This window comes from Eutrema salsugineum, unplaced genomic scaffold (genome assembly GCF_000478725.1).
Source record: "Eutrema salsugineum unplaced genomic scaffold, Eutsalg1_0 scaffold_14, whole genome shotgun sequence".
NCBI lineage: Eukaryota > Viridiplantae > Streptophyta > Magnoliopsida > Brassicales > Brassicaceae > Eutrema > Eutrema salsugineum.
In genome coordinates this window covers 1,038,554-1,059,149 of record NW_006256877.1, presented here as the reverse complement: position 1 = coordinate 1,059,149, position 20,596 = coordinate 1,038,554, and the positions used below count along the sequence as shown (strand labels likewise).

At 41.6% G+C, this 20,596-nt stretch overlaps 2 non-coding genes across 2 annotated transcripts; both read left to right on the top strand.

The window, feature by feature from the left end:
* The first annotated feature begins 8,672 nt into the window (after positions 1–8,672).
* Positions 8,673–8,779, top strand: LOC112088642. Its single transcript, XR_002900588.1, has one exon. It is a non-coding gene; the product is annotated as a small nucleolar RNA R71 (small nucleolar RNA).
* An 11,291-nt stretch (positions 8,780–20,070) lies between these two features.
* Positions 20,071–20,176, top strand: LOC112088678. Its single transcript, XR_002900623.1, has one exon. It is a non-coding gene; the product is annotated as a small nucleolar RNA R71 (small nucleolar RNA).
* The last annotated feature ends 420 nt before the right edge of the window (positions 20,177–20,596 follow it).

The window sequence follows — 20,596 nt, the reverse complement described above, 5'->3', positions numbered from 1 at the left end:
CGGATGAACATGATGGGCTTGTTGCTCGTTTCTATTAGCTTGTTGTTGGTTTTGCTGAGCAAGCCTCTCGTTCCTTTGATCCTGTTGTTGGTTAACATAGGCTTGTTGTTCATTTCTTCCTGCCTGCGCCTGATTAGCCTGAGCCTGGTGCTCGGCTTCCTGAGCCTGTTGCTCGGTCCTTTGCTGTTCTGCCATTCCAAGTCTTTCAAAGTGCCGTTCTCTCTCGCGAGCTCGCCTCTCAATCCTGTTGATGTTATTGTCGTATGGTAAAGGCGGTTCTGTGCTACGAGACCTGGTTATCATGCACCTGAAATCAAAACAAGAACTTGCAAAAGAGTCAGTAAAACAAAAGAAGGTAAAATCTTGATCTTAAGAACAAATAAGAGAATAATGCTCCCACAAGTTGGCAACGGCGCCAATTGAGAACTAAGACTTTTCACCCTTTAAAGAGGTTATCAATACCCCTGTCCTTGTAGTACAAGGGGTTATCAAACCAAACTTGTAATGGAGACACTATCTATGTCATTTGTTGCCTTAAGTCAAGAGAGAATAGCAAGGGTTTTTAGCTAGACTAATTAACAAGTAAATAAGCAAGTGATGACACAAAAGATGAGATTTAAGCAAAGCTAAGTTGCAAATGACAAATAAATGGTTCGGATGATGATAATATATGATAAAGGAAGAAGCTTTAGACAGGATACTTGACTCGGGTGCTTCCAAGCTAGACTAATGGGCTAATGAATCATTTTATCAAGCGATTTCATTTAACTTTGAACTCAAGGCATGTTAATCTTCTCATGAAAGTATTAAACATCTAAACTGATCCTCTTTCATACCAAAATCCCTTTTGAGAAGCATGAATCAGTCAGCAATAAGATTCAGTTCAAAAATGTCATTTAAGAGAACAGACTATCACTCTCGCGATGAAAGACTCTTAAACCTTTAACTGAGTGGTTCAGACATTTCTACAAACACTTTTGATGCGAGATATGTCTCAGATCTGAACCTCAAGTGATGTGCTTGGATCCAGCCTAGAGATCTCGTCGGTTAAAGAATGAAACATGCAAGACTAAACACCTAAACCCATTAATCTATCTTGAAAGCACCCTAATCTACCTATCTAAAGCCGCTTAAACGACTACTCACTGATCATAACGAGCTCACTAAGTCCTTTGCAAGACGTGTAGCTTATCATGATAAGGAGTTAGATGCTGGATGATAAAAAGAAATAAAAAGAGAACAAGATTCTGATGCAAAAACGAGATATCGGATTAGATTAATCAAGTATCAGCAAAGAGGAAAGTTCTTAGAGCTAAAAACAGATAAGAGATAAGATGATTAGGTTTTTGGTCCTAAAATATATTTATAGCAAAGGGAAGGTGTCGCGGGTCAGCCCGGAACAAACCGGGTACTGAGCCGCCTTCTTGGGTTGATGGGTGAGTGCCACGGTGTGTCGGAGAGTGAAGCCGAGGTCTTAATGTTGAGGAGTGCACGTGAGTCAGGATTCAAATGAAGATCTCGTGAAGAACACGTCAAGAACATGCATGAACCCTAGTCTTTGATCCATCTTCACGTGTGTGTTCTTGAGCCGTCTTGTTCTTGATTCTGGGTTTGTGACAAGGGACCTCGGGATAAAATGCCGAGGGGCTTGGTAGTCGAGGGGTTTGGGAGAACAGAGTTCGGCATGCACGCCGAGGTCATTACACCGAGGTGCACATTCAACACTTAGTCGTTTCCAGCTTCACTTCTTACGTGTGCATGCCTTGGTCCCAACATGCCGAGGCATCAGCACGAGGTCTAGTCCAGAATACTCCCAAGATACGAGCCTTGACTTGGACGATGTCGAGGTAATGATGCCGAGCCCTGAGAAAACACTTAGCGCGTATCGCAACTCATTTGGGCTCGTATCGACCATATTGCCTTCCGGAAACAGTAACTTTCAACACACGACTCCAATTGCTCTGAGACCAATTCCATAGTCAAGATGACTCAATAATCTCGAACTTTGGTGAAGGGACCGTCGGAGCTTGGGAAATGGAAGGCTTCCTGGATTTCACATCTTTGCACCGCATCGGATTCACCGGAAAACGAGCTTTTGAACCAATGTGAACTCCGGAGACCTTATCTTTTGAACCACTGCTCCGAACTCAGAGCTTCCAACTGTTCTGAGAAGTTCTTTCACAGATCTCGAACTTTGATGAAGACCAGGCAGGCTAGTTCGGTCCGGAAAGGCTCCGTCCGCCGTGATCTTTGAAATCCGCCGTTCGGTTCTCGGATGCGCGTAATGTTGGTGCATCTTCCAGAAGCTGTATCTTTCTCCCCACTGGTCCGAATTGGATGATTCCAACTGTTCTGGGATCTTTGCTTGATTCTCTCCAACTTTGATGAAGACCCGCCAACTGATTCGGACCGGAAGGTTCCCCGGATTGCTGATCTTTGAAATGCGCGGGCAAAGACAGGTTTTGGTCGAGAAAAGCTTCCCGCGGTAAGGAAAATGACCGAGGGCTATGTACCGCGGTAAGCTTTTTAGCCGTAAAATTCTCTCGCCTCGGCCAAAAACTTAACCCGTGGTATTTTGCACCTGATACTCGACCCAGGCTGATTTTGGTCGATCGGTAAGGGTTTTGGTCGGTAATGAGCGTTCGGTAAGCTTTTTGACCGAGGTTTCTCTCTAATTAAAACTCACAAAGGGGTGGAAAATGAAGATGGAGATGATGGATAATGATAGATTTCTGCTTTAAACCCTAATTACTCTCTTGATTCAACCCAGAAAATGAAGATCTCTCTTACAAAGTTTTGGTTTTTCACAAAAGAGGCAAAGAAAACAAAGAGAATAAAGCTTAGTCTGCTGGATAATGCCTAAAACATATATATAGGTAGGGTTTCTTGCTGGGCCAACCTAGGACAAACTGGGTTTTGGCCCAAAAAAACTTAGATTGATTCAATCCTTGAGATATCTCTTAACAAACTTGTTTTTTTAACATAAGGGGAAAGAGAAACAAGAGAAAAACAAAGCTTAAGTCTTGGAAAGAACCCTAAAAAGCATATATAGTGCCTCTTGCGGACCGGGTCAGCCCAGGACAAACTGGGTACTGACCCGGCTTCAAATGGGTCATGTCTCAAGTGTGCGACATGGTCAGGTGCTTCCCAAGTCGCAGGCCCAAGTCGCACAGCCATAAAAGCAGCCTTGTGCGCCACAAATCCCTCAGCCTCAGCCGCATGCCTATCTAGGTGTAAACAGCGAATGTTTGTGCTGCTCAGGCTTCCTTCTCTTCAACTCGCACAACTAGGACGCATTATGGAGATAATATGTGTGCGAGATGGTCACTTCCTTTCCCAAGTCGCATGCCCAAGTCGGTGTAATTTGCGAACACATGTGCTACATGGTTCCACTTCATGTCCAACTCGCAGGTCTATCTCGCACAGCATTGTGGACTTAGTCAAATTTGATTCTGGAAGTCTCTACCTTGCTCAGAGACTCCTTACACCCATCTCTAAAGTCGCAACTTGTTTCCAGAGTATGAACATTCATGGGTGCGAGTTAATCAAGTCGCACACCCAAGTCGCATCATTTTTCATTTCCTCGGAGCACTCCTCATTTGATGCATCATAACTCCTGGAATAATACTCCAAATGGCTTGATTCAAACTCCTATGGCAAGGCAGCTCAATTATCTAGAATTTTGATGAAGAGTGCAAGTGCTTCAAAGGGATGGAAGGGTTCCTGGAGGATTGATATTTGACGTGCATTGCACGGGTCCCAATTGGCTTCTAGACATGCGTTTATTCCGGAAACGTTATCTTATTGCTCATAGCTCTAAATTGAATTATCGCAAACGTTCTGGAAAGAGGACTCAAATATCTTGAATCTCGATGAAGGCACTGTAAGCTAAATCGGTCTGGAAGTGCATCGCCCCTCGCAATCTTTGAGGCGTATCGGGTTTCTACGGAATGAGTGCTAGACCTGTTCGTCTTCCGGTTACCAAATCTTTCAGCTCCGTGGTCCAAATGCCTTGATTCCAACTGTTCTAAACTCTTGACTCAATTATCTCCAATTTTCGTGAATACTCCGACAGCTGAATCGGACGGCAAGACCTTCCGGTAACGGGATTTCCGAGATGAATCTGCACTCGAGATTTTTGGCCGAGAAACTTAACCGCGGTACGTGTTTTTGACCGAGAGATCTACCCGCGAGAACGATTTTGGCCGAGAATCTTCGGCCATCAGTACAGCATTTTGCCGAGAAACCCAAAATTGCTCCTTTTCACCATTTTTGATCATTTCAACTCCATTTCTTCATCTGAATCACATCCCCCACTCCAAATAAGCTCCAAAAGCACCTGTTTAACACTCCAAACCATGCAAAACTCTCTTAGACCTAATGCAATCTCCTAAGTCCTAAAACAATGCTTAAAGACCTAAAATGTATGCAGATGAGACATAATTTGGACTTAAATATGTACACTAAATGATGCAATTTATGAATATATCAACTCCCCCACACTTATCCTTTGCTTGTCCTCAAGCAAAATGATTAAATGAGAGGAAAAGGTTGAATGCATTGGGAGCTCATTTTTCCTTTGAAAGAGAGAAGTGACCACTAAGAGAATTCAAGTTCATGCTCAATATGCAATGCAAGACCATACTCTGATGTATCAACTCAACAGTAATCTCTACAAGTTCTCATATTCCTAAACTCTTTGACATTCATTAAGCTCTTTACCAAGTGGATCAAATGATGCAATGTTCAAACAAGCAAAGTTTGGCTAGGGTGAGGTAATGAGACTAAAATGATCCCATCAGCGCCTGAGTGGGTTCAATGCAGCAAGGGGATCTCTGTATGAATGATCAAACTTTGGCAGAATGCTAAAGGTAAAAAGCAACCTATGCATACAAGGGCAAGGACTCATCCCACCCCACACTCTACTCAAAGCTTTCTCACTTGCTCAACCTCTCTAGAACCTCACTTTCCACACTCTTTTTCCTCTCACTAGGGGACTCACTTTTCATTTTCACACTCAAGTCTTGGAGTTCAAACTTTACATAGCTCTTTTTCACTTTCTTTTGTAACCTCTAGCCTCTTTTTCTTTCTTTTTAAAACATTTGAGCTCTTGGGCTTCTTTTCTTTTCTTTTCACCTTGAGGCTAGACTTTTTCTTTTCAAAACACTAGAGCTCACTTTCTTTGACTCAAAACTCCAAGACTGATTTCTTTTCTTTTTCTATCCCCTAGTTCTCACCATTCTCCTTGTATTTCCACTCATCTCTCCTTTTTCCACTCACCAACAAGTATTCCCTAACACTTAGTTCTCACCAAATCTCTCAGCTCCTTGATGATGGAACTTAACACTCAATGAGTCTTGCCCTTGTCGCTCTAAACCTAACACTTTCTGCTAAGTTTGATCCAAGGTGGCCTTTCAATCACATACAAACATTTGGCTTGAAAGAAGGATGGGTTCAGGGTGAGGAAAACTGATCCAGATGTGGACTCAGCTATTTGAGCTAAGGAAGAGGGTGGTAAAAACAGGATTCTAGCTCAAATATGTATATAGGTATCCACAAGCTTATTCAAACAATGCATCACAAGATAATTTCAAGTCAAGTTCAAGGTTTTTACTTATTAGAGTTGAGTTCAATTCAAACTTGCTTCTCAGATTCAAATCATTTCAAGCCTTGCAAGCACAGAAGTCATTTCACAAGCATATTTAATCTAAATTCTCAAAGTGATGTACTCTCAAGAAAAAAAACTATCATTACTCCCATGCACAATGCGACCTATATGATGCAACAAGACTCAATCCTAAAAATGTGAAATGCAACTACATGATCATTTTTTGTTTTCAAATTTTCAGATATTTCAATTTTTTGGTTTTTTTTTTTTTTAATATGCACTAAATGCTATGCATGATCAAATGAGACTCAAAAAGGCAAAAGAAAAAATAAGAACATATAAAACATGATTAGTAAACACAAAGCCTCTCCCCCATACTTAAATAACACAGTCCCTTGTGTTATAAAAGCATGAGAAAGAGGAAAAATCAAACATGAAATGCAAAAGATAAAGAAAAATGCTAAATGCTCATTTACAAGTGTTTGGAGTGATACCTGGTGTGGTTCTTATGCAAAAGGGGAGTGAGTATCTGCACCAGATGAGGCCAGACATCACTGGAGATGGGTTTGGCTTGGCCTGAACTCCCTTGTGCAGCATGGACTTGTCTTGGACCAACTCGCACACCCATGTAGGTGTGATTTGCGAACAGGTGTGCTACTTGGATCAGGGGAGAACTGACTCGCACACCCATGTAGGTGTGATTTGCAAACAGGTGTGCTAGATGGGACCTGACCTTGTCCAACTCGCACACCCAAGTAGGTGTGATTTGCGAACAGGTGTGCTAGATGGGACCTGACCTTGTCCAACTCGCACACCCAAGTAGCACACCAGGCGGCTCACCAGTTTTCATTCCTTAAGACCGTCCTCAGCTTGTTCTCACACTCCTTTTCATTTTGTCATTGGACCACAACATCCCTAAGTTACCTTAGACCTGAAAACACTTCACAAAACCCATCAAAATATCCTAAAACATGAAAAAGAAGAGAAAAAAAATAAAAATAAAAAGAGTTATGTACAAGGATAAGCTTGGGGTGTCTCCCAAGAGCACTTTGTTTTAAGTCACTAAGTTTGACTTTTCATACTCTTTTCTTAGTGAGTGAGAGGAGGATCTTTGATGCTCCTTGTCTTGTCCATGAATTCAAGCATTAAGTCCCTGTTCATCAGCTCTTGAACACCAGATGACCCTTTGTCTATGAGCTCTTGTGTGAGGATTGCCCTAACTTTTGCAAAAGGTTTTGATCCTTCAATGCCTTTAACCTTGTATTCCACAGCTCCACCATCAAACTTCCATGGAGTGAGAGTTGAGACTTGAGAAGAGGACCCAAGAGTGAATGATTTGGTGCTTGTTGGGTTCTTGTCTTGAGACCCTGAACAATTGCTTTTGTTGCTGCTGACCTCCTTCTCACTTGGTGTGGGAGAAAAAGATTCCAAGCAAGCTTCATCATCACTAAAGAAATCTCCTTCAAACTCAAGATCAGGTCTTACTAAGGATTCTTTCTTCTTCTCAACAGATGCAAGGGGTTGAGCTTCTTCTATAGTTCCAATACTCCCCACATACTTCATCTCATAGTGTTTCAACTCATCAGAATCATCAGATATAACCCCTTAAAATCCAGCAAGAGGAGGTTTAAGGGGATAAGATACTTCATCATCTACCTTTGTAAGCACCACTCTTTGAGTATCAAAGTCCATCCTTGCTCCTGTGGTGTTCAGAAATGGAGTTCCAAGCAGAAGAGGTAGCTCTTTGGTCTTTTTCATCTTCATGACTACAAAATCAGTTGGAACAATGCATTTACCAATCTTCATTGGGTAATCTTCAAGGATTCCATATGGCTTCTTTGATGATGAATCTCCAAAGGTGATTGACATGGGGTGATGCTTAAGACTCTTGATCCCTAGTCTCTCCACCATGTCTAAAGACATTACACTGATGCTTGATCCAGAATCACACAAAGCATTGTCCACTTTCAAATTTCCAAGAGAGCATGAGATGGAGAACTTTCCTGGGTTGCCTAGCTTGGGAATATATTTGGGTTTCACCCTTGTCGAACCAGTGCTAGACACTCCATCAGATGTCCTTCCTTGAACCATTCTCTGATCCTTTCCTTCAGCAATCTCAGAATCATTCTTTTTCATATCAAAACAAGCTGCCTCCCCACCTTATTTCTCAATGTCCTCATTGAGATCACAGAACAAGAACTTAAACTCATCTATGATGGCATTCTCATCATGTTTTGTCGGGAGTTTTTCACTTGAGACATTGCCATGGAGAAGCTCCTCAATTTCTTGGACAGCAGCATGATTCTCATCATTTGAGAGGATTGCATTGCAGTATTCTGTTTGATGTGCAATTGATGTCCCTGGTAAAGATCTTTGAGCTTGAGAACTGCAGTGGCCCTTGTTGTTCTCTAGAGTCTTGACTTTGGAAGCCAGGGTTGAAAGTTGAGTTAGAAGATCAGAATAAGTGCAATCCACCTTGTTGTTAATCTCTGCCATTTTCTTGTTGAAGTCTATGGCACCACTTGCTTGACCTTTGAGGATTTGCTGGAGCAGGTTCTGCACTTCTTGATCCTTATTCTCTGAGTTCTGTTGGAGACTTTGTTGTTGGGGAGAGAGAAAACCTTGTTGTTGAGTGTCTTGAGGATAGAAGTTCTGGTTTGGGGGATTGTTGTAGTAGGTAAAGCCCTTTTGGTAACCTTGTTGGCCACCTACAAAGTTCACCTCAGCTGTGATGTTTTCCCTTTGAAATGTGTCTTGAAACACATGATTCACATCTCTAACAAAGTTGGCTGACTGATGAGAAGCTAAGAGAAGTGTGTCTAGCTTTTCATTGAGAGACTTGATGTCTTTCCTTGTCCTTTCCTCTTCAGCACACACAGCTCCTCTTGAATTCCTTTCAAAGTCTGATCCATAAAGCTCATCACTATGAGCTACATTCTCCACTAGGGTCATGGCATCATTGACTTCCTTGGTCATGAAATTACCATTTGAAGCTGTGTCCAAGAGAAGTCTGACCTTTGGTAAAGCACCTCTGTAGAAGGTACTTAGCAGCTGACAATCTGAGAATCCATGGTGAGGGCATTGCATGGTATACCCTCTAAATCTTTCCCAAGACTCACAAAATGATTCATGGTTCTTCTGAATGAAACTTGAGATTTCATTTCTTAACCTTGCTGTTCTTGATGAAGAGAAGAACTTGGTTAGAAATGCTCTTTTGCATTGCTCCCAAGTTGTTACTGATCCTTGAGGTAGAGACTTTTCCCACTGATGAGCTTTGTCTCCTAGAGAAAAAGGGAATAGCCTCAACTTGAAACTGTCCTCACTCACTCCATTCATCTTAGTTAGATCATAAACTCTATCAAAGTTGTCAATGTGATCTAATGGGTCTTCTAATGCCAAGCCATGGAACTTGTTTGATTGCACCATGTTGATCAAGCCGGATTTGATCTCAAAATCGTTTTCAGGTGTAGGAGCTTGAATCCCATATCTCTGACCCTGAGTATTGGCCTCATCACCAGCTCCCACAACTATTCTTGGACGTGGTGCTGGACCCTCTTGCTGAGCCTGGTGGTTTCCATTACCACCATGAGCCTGTTGCCCTTGATCCATATCCAACCTCTCAATGTGCTCAGCTCTTTCTCTTTGTCTCATTGCTTGACTTCTGGTGTTCATACACCTGAAAACAAAGACAGCACTTGAAAGGTAATCAGTAAAACAAAAGAAAATGATTTGATCTCAAGAAGATCCAAAGTCCTAATGCTAGAATGAATCTCCAATTGGCAACGGCGCCAAATTGATAGTAGGAATTTTTCAATCCTTGATCAATTCCTCAACTACTCATGTCAATGTAGCACTTGAGGTATCAATCCAAATGGAGAGATTCTAGACACTAGAACTATGAGGAGCTATCTTAATTCAAGTCTAATAAGCAGATGAGTTGGTAACAAGGTGATCTATAAACATAAAACAAATAAGAACAAGCAGTAATTAAGAATTAAACAAGCAAACAAGACAAACAAAACAAAGACTCAAATTCAAATATAGAGAAAGCTAAACCTCTAGATGTGATCATTGATTAGGGTGCTTTAAATGTGAATTCATGATGCTAAGCAAACAATGCAACACTTGCAATTCTTTAGTCTAGACTTCCAAATAAGATTAATTCATTCTCATGACAAGAATCCCTTTGTTAATTACAAAATCAATACTAATTCCCATTAGATGAATAAGCAATCAACAAGCATAAGGTTCCAAGTCTAAAATGACCAGACAGCCTCTTTGTGCATCATGTTAAGAGCTAAGAAAGACTGAATCTTATACAGAAATATAAAGCAAGCATCACATGATCTCAAATTCCAATTAACTTAGAACTTTAATCTAGATTAATCCTCTCATGAAGGCATTAACCTCTACACTAATCCATTTTCAAACCAAATCATCATTTGTGAAATATGAATCAATGAGCATTAAGAAACAGTTCTAATATGTCATTCATGCATTTAACAATCATTCCCATGATGAAAAAGGCATAAACCCTTAAGTTAGCTCATTCAGGCATTTCATCAAACACCTTGTGGGTGGAGAAATGCCTAAGTTCTAGACCAAGCTTATAATGAGAGATCTAGCATTAAGAGCAGCTAACTAAGGAAAGGAAATGAGAATTTAGAACCTAAACATCATAAGTCAAACATCAAAGCACCCTAATCTACACACCTAGAAACTTAAAAGAAGACTACTCACTAATCATGATGAACACACCATTTCCTTTGCAAGAAGTGATGTTAATCATGATTAGAAGCAAAGATAAGAAGATGAGATGATAAGAAACAGACTTAGATTGATTAAATCCTTGAGATATCTATTAACAAACTCGTTTTTTTAACAAAAGGGGAAAGAGAAACAAGAGAAAAACAAAGCTTAAGTCTTGGAAAAAACCCTAAAAAGCATATATAGTGTCTCTTGCGGACCGGGTCAGCCCAGGACAAACTGGGTACTGACCCGACTTCAAATGGGTCATGTCTCAAGTGTGCGACATGGTCAGGTGCTTCCCAAGTCGCAGGCCCAAGTCGTACAGCCATAGAAACAGCCTTGTGCGCCATAAATCCCTCAGCCTCAGCCGCAATGCCTATCTAGGTGTAAACAACGAATGTTTGTGCTGCTCAGGCTTACTTCTCTTCAACTCGCACAACCAGGACGCATTATGGAGATAATATGTGTGCGAGATGGTCACTTCCTTTCCCAAGTCCCATGCCCAAGTCAGTGTAATTTGCGAACACATGTGCTACATGGTTCCACTTCATGTCCAACTCGCAGGTCTATCTCGCACAGCATTGTGGACTTAGTCAAATTTGATTCTGGAAGTCTATACCTTGCTCAGAGACTCCTTACACCCATCTCTAAAGTCGCAACTTGTTTCCAGAGTATGAACATTCATGGGTGCGAGTTAATCAAGTCGCACACCCAAGTCGCATCATTTCTCATTTCCTCGGAGCACTCCACGTTTGATGCATCATAACTCCTGGAATAATACTCCAAATGGATTGATTCAAACTCCAATGGCAAAGCAGCTCAATTATCTAGAATGTTGATAAAGAGTGCAAGTACTTCAAAGGGATGGAAGGGTTCCTGGAGGATTGATATTTGAATTGCATTGCACGGGTCCCAATTGGCTTCTAGACATGCGTTTATTCCGGAAACGTTATCTTATTGCTCATAGCTCTAAATTGAATTATCGCAAACGTTCTGGAAAGAGGACTCAAATATCTTGAATCTTGATGAAGGCACTGTAAGCTGAATCGGTCTGGAAATGCACTGTCCCTCGCAATCTTTGGGCGTATCAGGTTTCTCCGGAATGAGTGCGAGACCTCTTCATCTTCCGGTTACCATATCTTTCAGATCCGTAGTCCAAATGCCTTGATTCCAACTGTCCTGAACTCTTGACTCAATTATCACCAACTTTTTGGAAGACACCGGCAGCTGAATCGGACGGCAAGACCTTCCGGTAACGGGATTTACGAGATGTATCTGCACTCGAGATTTTTGGCCGAGAAACTTAACCGCGGTACGTGTTTTTGGCCGAGAGATCTACCTGCGAGAACGATTTTGGCCGAGAATCTTCGGCCATCAGTACAGCATTTTGCCGAGAAACCCAAAATTGCTCCTTTTCACCATTTTTGATCATTTCAACTCCATTTCTTCATCTGAATCACATCCCCCACTCCAAATAAGCTCCAAAAGCACCTGTTTACCCTTGATTGTCGTATCAACTGCGAGAGGGAACAAGTTTTACCCTTAACAAAACAAATGAAAGCCGCAAGTGCACAGCTAATCAGTTGTAGTATTTAGGGATCGAATCCACAGAGATTTGTGTGCCTGGTATTCTTCTACGGTTTTTAACTTTATGTCTAGACTAGATTGGTTTTTAAAGGTTGGTTGTTTGTTTTGCGAATTAAACTAAAAACAAAGAAAGCAAATAAATCTATCATAAAAAGCAAGTAAGAAAATCGAATGAAATGCAATTAGAATAAGCAAAATATCGAATGAAAGACTAATAAGGCAAGTGAAATATCGCATGAAAGGTAAATTAAGCAAGTAAAATATCGAACTAAGGGAATTGAAATGCAGGTCTAAGAAAGCAATAAAAATCGATGGAGTTGTAAACTATGGCTAAAAACGCTGAGCTTTTGGGGACTCTAAGGGATCATAATCGGTTTTAACACTAGGGTAAATAGATTGGGATTGACGGATAACGATATATGGGTTCTAGAGCTAGAGTACGGCGGTATGAGTACGTCACTGTCGTGATCATAACCAACTGTTTCTCGCAACCCTGACCAGTAGGTTTCCACTCTGGCCCTGGAAGGGAGAGAACGCAAGAGCTGCACAAGACTCGTCAACACTCACGATCTCGCCGCAGGTAGGTTTCCACTCCTACGGAAAAATCGCCTGTTTCATTCTAGGGCTGATACTTAATGAAAACTTTCGCAACACTAACTATCTAGATCAGATACTAGGTGATCAATCAAGCATACATGCAATAAGAACAAGAATAAACAGAGAACAAGTCGAAATCCCAGATCTATAAACCTAGATGTCTTAATCGATTATGAGAGCCCCTTTTGGGAACCCGAAGCCCAACTCGAGATCTACTAAGACATGGCTGAGGTCGACATCATCATCGGTTTTAATAAAAGTAATAAAAAACAGTAAAGAAAAGAGATAAAGAAAGCTTTTCTATTGAAGAACTCGGACTTGAACAATCTTCTACAAAAATCTCATAAAAACGGCTAAAGGAAAAGGGTTTCTGTAAAGTGTGTATTGCTCTCTCTAAAAACGACCTAAATGACATGTATTTATAGTCTCCAATACTCCATGGTCTCTAGGGTTCCGGAATTGAGGCTGAGAATGACTTTGGGCTTCAGATACATGGGCTTTAATTCGGAGATTCATTGCCGCGGTCGGGAGTGTTGTGACCGCGGGGATTGGCTGGTTGGCCACGGTCGGGAAGCTTTTGACGGCGGGAAATAGGTTGATCACCGCGGTCACATGACTTGCTGGCCGACTTCGAGTGGCTCCGGGGCTAATGGAATATCTTGAGATCCAACCGTTGGAATGTCTCCAAACCAAGTGCATTTGAAAGCTGGTTGATTCTTCTATAAGTTGTCCAATTTTGAGGGTGATCAGACGGTGAGAAGGTCTTCGTCTCTCCATGAGAGTTCTGATGGTCTGCATTTATTCAAAAGAGTCTTTTTGTTCCATTTTGTGCCTCTTTATCCCAAATTACCTGAAAAGTCTTTTAAAATCCGGAAACATAGAAATCCTTTGAAAACCTTTGAAAATGGAGTAAAAACACCTGTAAAAGATATTAAAGCGATCCATAAAAATGGTCAAAATCTGGTGTTATCAAGTCCCCCAGACTTAGTCTTTTGTTTGTCCTCAAACAAAACAAAGGCTAAACCTCGGTGAGAGGTTTGAAAACGCAGGAACTAAACAAAATCTCAGAGACCAAACTTCTAGACCAATATCTATTCGTATGCATCAATCGGGAATAGCCTAGAAAATTCTCACTAGCAATACAGGCATAACTAGTCCGTTAATCCGTCATGCGAAAATCTATGCACTAGGATCTAACTTCCAGTCAACTAGCTCTTAACATTCATTGAAAATCTCAGTGGTTCTCATCAAAGAAAGTCTAGGCAAGGCAATCTAGGCTAGGTGTTAAAAAGGTTATTCTAGGGGTAAGGCTTAAAGTGTCTACGGGTTACCTAAAAATCTGGAGGATGCAGGATATTATGCAAAACCGCAAGAGAGAGTTAAGCTGTTGGTATCCACAGTTTTCAGTCACTTTCTTCTTGCCATAGATTCCTGGTCTTCTTCCTCAGGTTCTCTCCTAACTCCCCCAAACTTAGATTTTTGTAAATCTTTCAAAATCATAGCTCCTTAAACGAATAGTGGTTGCTTATTGCTCCACAAATTTTGACAATCTAAGACTCATTGGGCTTTTTGTTTCCCTTTCGCTTTTCACTCTTTTTTGTTTTTTTTTTTTTTGAGAAAGGGAACACCTTTAGATATAGTCTTAGAGAGCAAGAAATTACCAGTCAATATCTGTCTTGTAAAGCTTCATGATGTTTCTGATACTCTTCCTTCCCAATTCCATTCAGTCTCCTTTGTGAGTGACTGAAAACTGTGTCGCTCCTCTTCTCTCCGACGTTTTTGCACATATCTGCTGATATAAACTAAAGAGAGAATGCATGAGGATTGAAAACAAGGGTTTCCGGTTTAGGGTATGGTACCAGATAAAGATAAACTGGTCATCTAGGACGACAAAGAGTGGTAAAGTGAGGGTAAAAGATGTCCTAGATGTGTATGTCGATGCCTGCCTAAAATCAATGATGAGAAAATTAGATATCAATATTAAGTCCAAATAAAATGAGCTAGTATATCCTGTCAGAAAGAATCTCCATGAATAGAAGTCCTCTGGTGGGAGTTCGTAGTGCAAGTACTCTAGCTACCGCCTAGTCTAGTGCTAACCACAAATGAGCTATCATGCATAGTGTAGAAGCGTGCAGGTCTAAATCATCATAGTTTTGCGTCAAACATTCCTGAAAAATACTTAATGTCGAATAGGTTACATATTAAAATTTAAAAAGTACTTGGAATTTAAAAACAAAAGCAAGAAAATGATTAGTACGGATAGACATCCTCCCCCAGACTTAAATCACACTGTCCCCAGTGTGAAAAAGTTGGTGAGAAGATGGAGAATAAAAGCGAAATAAAATAAAAAGAAAAGAAAATGATGATAGAACCGTGATGGTAGTGAAGTGCTGATCAATTACTCATCCTCCGATGTGTCGTCTGTGAACTGGTGCTGCTCCTGTAGGAAGGTGACAACGCGCCCAAAGCGTCGTCCCTGTCTCTCAAATCTGCGCTCCAGATCGGAATGAGTGTGCGATGATGTAGATGATGAGGTGTGGCCGGTCGAAATAGATGGCTGAAAATGAGCACGGGCCGCAGCTGCATCACGCTTCGCCTTAGCCACTATGTATTGGCCAATGGTGAATGGTAGACGAGGTACAGAAGGCAGAAAATCATCAGGTTCCGGAGTCCATCATGGACGTCCTCCGTTACACAATCTCGGGATAGATGCTGAAGGCAAGCTGACTCGGTGCTCCTCAGTGCCAGTGAAATACTTGTAACCAAACCTGTCTGGATCGAAAGCGGCACGAGAGATAGTGTGATCGCGAGAGAGATAAAGTAGATCATACCAGACATCGGGAAGTGGCTCACCAGATGAGAAATCGAATCCTACAGCCTGTAGTATCGCTGTAATAGCACTCCCGAAAGCTGGAGTAGCGTCCTCGCAACCATGTAAATCATGCTTCACCTTTACCATGTTCTGCGCTATGATCTAGGTAAAGCGGGCAAGTCGTGGATCGTCCATAAATGGGATCTGAAGTGTAATGAGCTCAGTCTTCAAAACACCTCCCATGTTGGCTCTAGAGAAGATCGTGTGTGCTAAGAGTTTGTGCACAACTCTCACTACTGGATGAGTAAGAAGGGCTGACTTCGATCTCCCACTATCATAGACTCCATGACCCATCTCTCTCCACAAGTTAGAATCCGGTTCATCTTCAAGGTAGATGCCATCAGTGTATGGAAGCTTAAGAGCTTCACAAAGCTCAGAAATGGTGAGAGAATAAGGCTGTCCGCGGATAGAGAATGACAAGATGCCATCTGATGCTCTGGGGTTCCTCCTCTTTGTGTGGTGGAGTGTAATAGTCGCTAAGAACTCACGGACTAGCTCAGGATAAGTCGGAAGGTTCAGCTCCATGTAGGGTCTCAGCTTAAGTGCATCGATGTACCAGATCACATCCTCTCTGATTCCAAGCATCTCGAGTGTATGATAATCAATGCAAGGCGTGGGTTTGATGTTCAGCTTCTTGAAACGTCTTGCATAGTTCACTCTTGGGTTTGTCTCCCTCCCAATGTATCGAATCTGTGGTGGCTCGGGAGCTGCTCGTGTTTCTCTTGAGTGCTGGAGCAATCTCATCACATAGTTTCTTCTTCTCGGTCTGGCTTGGTTCAGCATATACTCTCCCAGAGTAGCATCATCGGGGAGAGCTGCTCGTGTTTCTCTTGGTTCAGCATGTACTCTCCCAGAGTAGCAGCATGTAATCTCCCAGAGTAGCACCAGCATGTAATCTGTGGTGGCTCGGGAGCTGCTCGTGTTTCTCTTGATTTTAACACATTAAGATTCGTTATACTAATACTAGCATAAAGAGATTAATTAAAACCATGAGCAAACAAAATTGATATTAAATCAGAGAAATCAAGTAGTTCATGACCAGATTCGGATTTTTTATGTTCTCAACATAGAAATCTTCTAAAAAACGGTTTTTATGAGCAATTTCCATGTAAATTCTAAAGATTACCCAATACTAATCACTAATCACACAAGACTTAATCAAACTCATCAATTTTGCTGTTCCAAATTCGATTTTTATGAAGCATGTAGAATCCAAATTTCAAAAATCTCAATTCCTCTTAAGCTAGGTGCTAAAATCGATTTTTAGAGAACCTAAATGGATAATCTATCATTCTTAAGCTATTTCCACCATCAATAGACCAAAATTTGGGTTTTTAAGGAAAACCCTAAGTTCTAAAATCGAGTAAAAATGGCGAGTTTGAGGTTCATACCTTGCTGGAAAGAGAGATTTGATGGCAGAATTGAAATCAGCTTTGAAAAAGAGTGAGGTTTGAGCCAAAAATCTCTTAAAAAGCTTAAGAATTGAAAAATGTGTTCTTTCTCCTAAATCTCCAAATCTTTTGGAAGAGAAGAGAAGAAGGAGTTTTGATCCAAAAATTTTGTTTCTTTTCTTTAAAAGGCGTTTTTGTAGCAAAAACGGAAAATCTCTAGAAATTTTTAAGTTTACGGGAACTTACCTTTCTTGTTTGCACATTAGGAAAGTTTAAAACTTACGGAGGATCTTTTCGGGTTTTACCGGGAACATTTCGGGAAGCACCGGGAATCACCGGGAATCACCAGGTAACACCAGGTAAACACCAGGCAACACCGGGAATCACCAGGCAAACACCGGGAATCACCAGGCAAACACCAGGCAACACCGTGAAAACACCAGGCAACACCGGGAATCACCAGGAAAACACCAGGCAACACCGAAAAGCGGCGGAAATCCGCGGAATCACATCAACGACCAACGGCCGCGGTCAGGAGACGCGCGACCGCGGTGGTCGAGTGCTCGGCCGCGGTCACAATCACGGTGCCGCGGTCGATTTTTAGATAACCTAAATGGACAATCTATCATTCTTAAGCTATTTCCACCATCAATAAACAGAGATTTGGGCTTTTTAAGAAAACCCTAAGTTCTGAAATCAATTAAAAATGGCGAGTTTGAGGTTCATACCTTGCTGGAAAGAGGGATTTGATTGCAGAATTGGAATCAGCTTTGAAAAAGAGTGAGGTTTGAGCCAAATTTTTTTTAAAAAGCTTAAGAATTGAAAAATGTGTTCTATCTCCTAAATCTCCAAATCTTTTGGAAGAGAGGAGAAGAAGGAGTTTTGATCCAAAAAGTTTGTTTCTTTTCTTTAAAAAGCGTTTATGAAACAAAAACGGAAATTTCTGAAAATTTTTAAGTTTACGGGAACTTACCTTTCTTGTTTGCACATTAGGAAAGTTTAAAACTTACGGAGGATCTTTTTCGAGTTTTACCGGGAACATTTCGGGAAGCACCGGGAATCACCAGGAATCACCAGGTAACACCAGGTAAACACCAGGAAACACCGGGAATCACCAGGCAAACACCGGGAATCACCAGGCAAACACCAGGCAACACCGGGAAAACACCAGGCAACACCGAAAAGCGACAGAAATCCGCGGAATCACCTCAACAACCAACGACCGCGGTCAGGAGACGCACGACCGCGGTGGTCGAGTGCTCGGCCGCGGTCAAATTCACGGTGCCGCGGTCGATGCTCCCTTGGCCGCAGGTCGGTCAGTCGCGACTGCGGCTCTTCCTCCTGCGGCCTTTGTCCAACCTTCTCGTCTTTGCCGGGCCGAGCAGCTAAAAACCTACCTTTTTCTTCTTGGTTTTCTTAATTTTCTTTTTTAAAATACCTAAAACTTAAAAAGAAAAAGAAAGTATAAATTGTAAAAAAGGAAAAGAAAACTAAAAGAAAGAGTACCTAAATGGGTTGCCTCCCATTAAGCGCTTTTGTTTTAAGTCGTTTAGCTCGACGTAAGCATGAGGAATCAGGCTGATTTGAATGGCACTCCACTTGATGTGCCTTTATCACTTCCGGTGGCTTGAGGTTTTACTTCTTCTCCTTGAGGAGCCGTCTTCTTTCCTTTACTCTTCTTTCGGACTTTAATATTGTTTAAAACTCTTTTTGTGTTTTCGATCAGCTCCTGGATTTGGTCCTCACTAGTTTCCGTTGCATCTGGTGGAATGATGATCTTGATCTCTGCAAATGCTTTCGGCTTCTCCTTTTCTTTCTCTTTTGGCCTGTTTCCTTTGCTTGGAAAATCATCTAAGATAGTCGGATAGTACCTTTTTCGATCCACATTGAGGAAAACAGCATTCCAGTTTGCGTGATCGATTACAACTCCTACTGTAGCTAGAAATTGTCTCCCTAAAATGAGTGGCCTCTCCTTGTCTTTATCCATCTCCAGGACTTGGAAATCTGCTGGAACGATTTTGTCACCCACTAGAACTTGTAAATCATGAATCGCCCCTTCAGTATCTTTTTGAGATGAATCTCCAAAAATAACCTTAACCGTCGACGTCCTTAAGGTTTTTATGCCCAATTTTTCGGCAAATGTCTTAGACATGATGTTGACATTGGCTCCGGAATCGCACAGGCAGTCTGTAAACTTGATTCCTGAAATGAAACACTGGAAAACAAAACGTCCCGGATCATCGGCTTTGGTAAGCCTTTGAAACGGTGATCGTTCAGGTACCTTAAACGGTGGCTGCTTGGGATCGATATCCTTGTACAGTGGTACAAATATTGGGGTTTCTTCTTTCTTTACATCGGTTTCGGCCTCTTCTTCGGGCAATGTGGTTATGGCGTTGCAAGACTTCTTAGGGTTATCTTCAACTCTTCCTGGAAGTACTCCACTTTGCCTCTTCATAGAGTCGGCTGTTTGGGCGACTTGCACATCTAACTTTTTTACGTGCGAAGATAAAGATTCAAACTTACCGTTCAGATCATTGTACATGCAGTCCACTTTCACGTTCACGTCTTTAGATGCTTTTTCGTTCGTCATAACGAGCTGTTGGATTGACTGTTCAAGTCTACCGATTTGTGAAGCTAGCTGGTTCGTCGTGACTCCCTGCTGTTGTACAAATTGATTGTTAAAACCCGTAACTTGGTAATTATATGGCTGTCGCGGTTGATATGGTACTATTCCTCCAACGTTTCCACCTTGAAACTTGTTTTGAAAGGATTTTTGCTGAGGCGGGTAGTACTGGTCTTGAGGATTCTCCACATTTGGATTGCGGTAAGAAAGATTGTTGTAATTTGCATTCCGGAAGTTGTTGTTGAAGCTATTGTTGGAGCGATTTTGGTATGGCACCAGTGCTCCTACGTAGTTCACATCTTCTTCTTGAAAGGCTAGATTAATGTGATCGATATCACTAGGTCCTCCATCTTCTGCGCCATTGTTGGTCTCACAAGCATGGATTGGGCGATTGTTGCTCTTCAGAAGCTGGCTCACCATGTTCTTCAACTCGGTTATCTCCTTGTTGTCTGTTCCGGTTTGCTTCATCGATCGATCGTATTCAAGACAGTCATTGCTATTGGCTTGAGCCAAATTTTTGATGAGAGCTCCTCCTTGGGTTATCGTCTTTTGTCCAAAATCTCCATTGCTAGCTGTATCAAGTGAAAGTTTGTATTTTGGTTGCAAACCTCGGTAAAATGTGCTCAGCAGGCTTGATCCATGAAATCCATGGTGAGGGCAATCACGTTCATACACCTTAAAACGCTCCCAGACTTCATAGAAAGATTCAGTTATCCCTTGTTGAAAGTTTGAGATCTTTGTTCTCAACTGATTCGACCTTGATTTAGTGTAGAAGTGGTTCAGGAAAGCATTTCTGCATTCTTCCCAATTGGTAATCGATCCTGCAGGAAAAGATTTCAACCAACGGTGATTTTTATCTGCTAATGAAAAAGGGAACAATTTACACTTTAAATAGTCTGGTGGAATTTGATTTGTTCTCATCATGCTGCAAATTCCTTCAAAGAGCTCGATATGGTCCATTGGGTGTTCAGAAGGAACTCCATGGAACTGGTTTTGCTTCACCAATGAGATGATTTGAGGCTTGACTTCAAACTCATTCCGGTTTGGAAATGGTACTTGAATTGCAGATCAATTCTGAAAATTTTGAGTAGGTGCATCAAAATCAGCTATGTGATGGTTCCTGGCTTGTCTTCGGTGTTGATTTGCTGGCGGAATGGGGCGGTGAATGC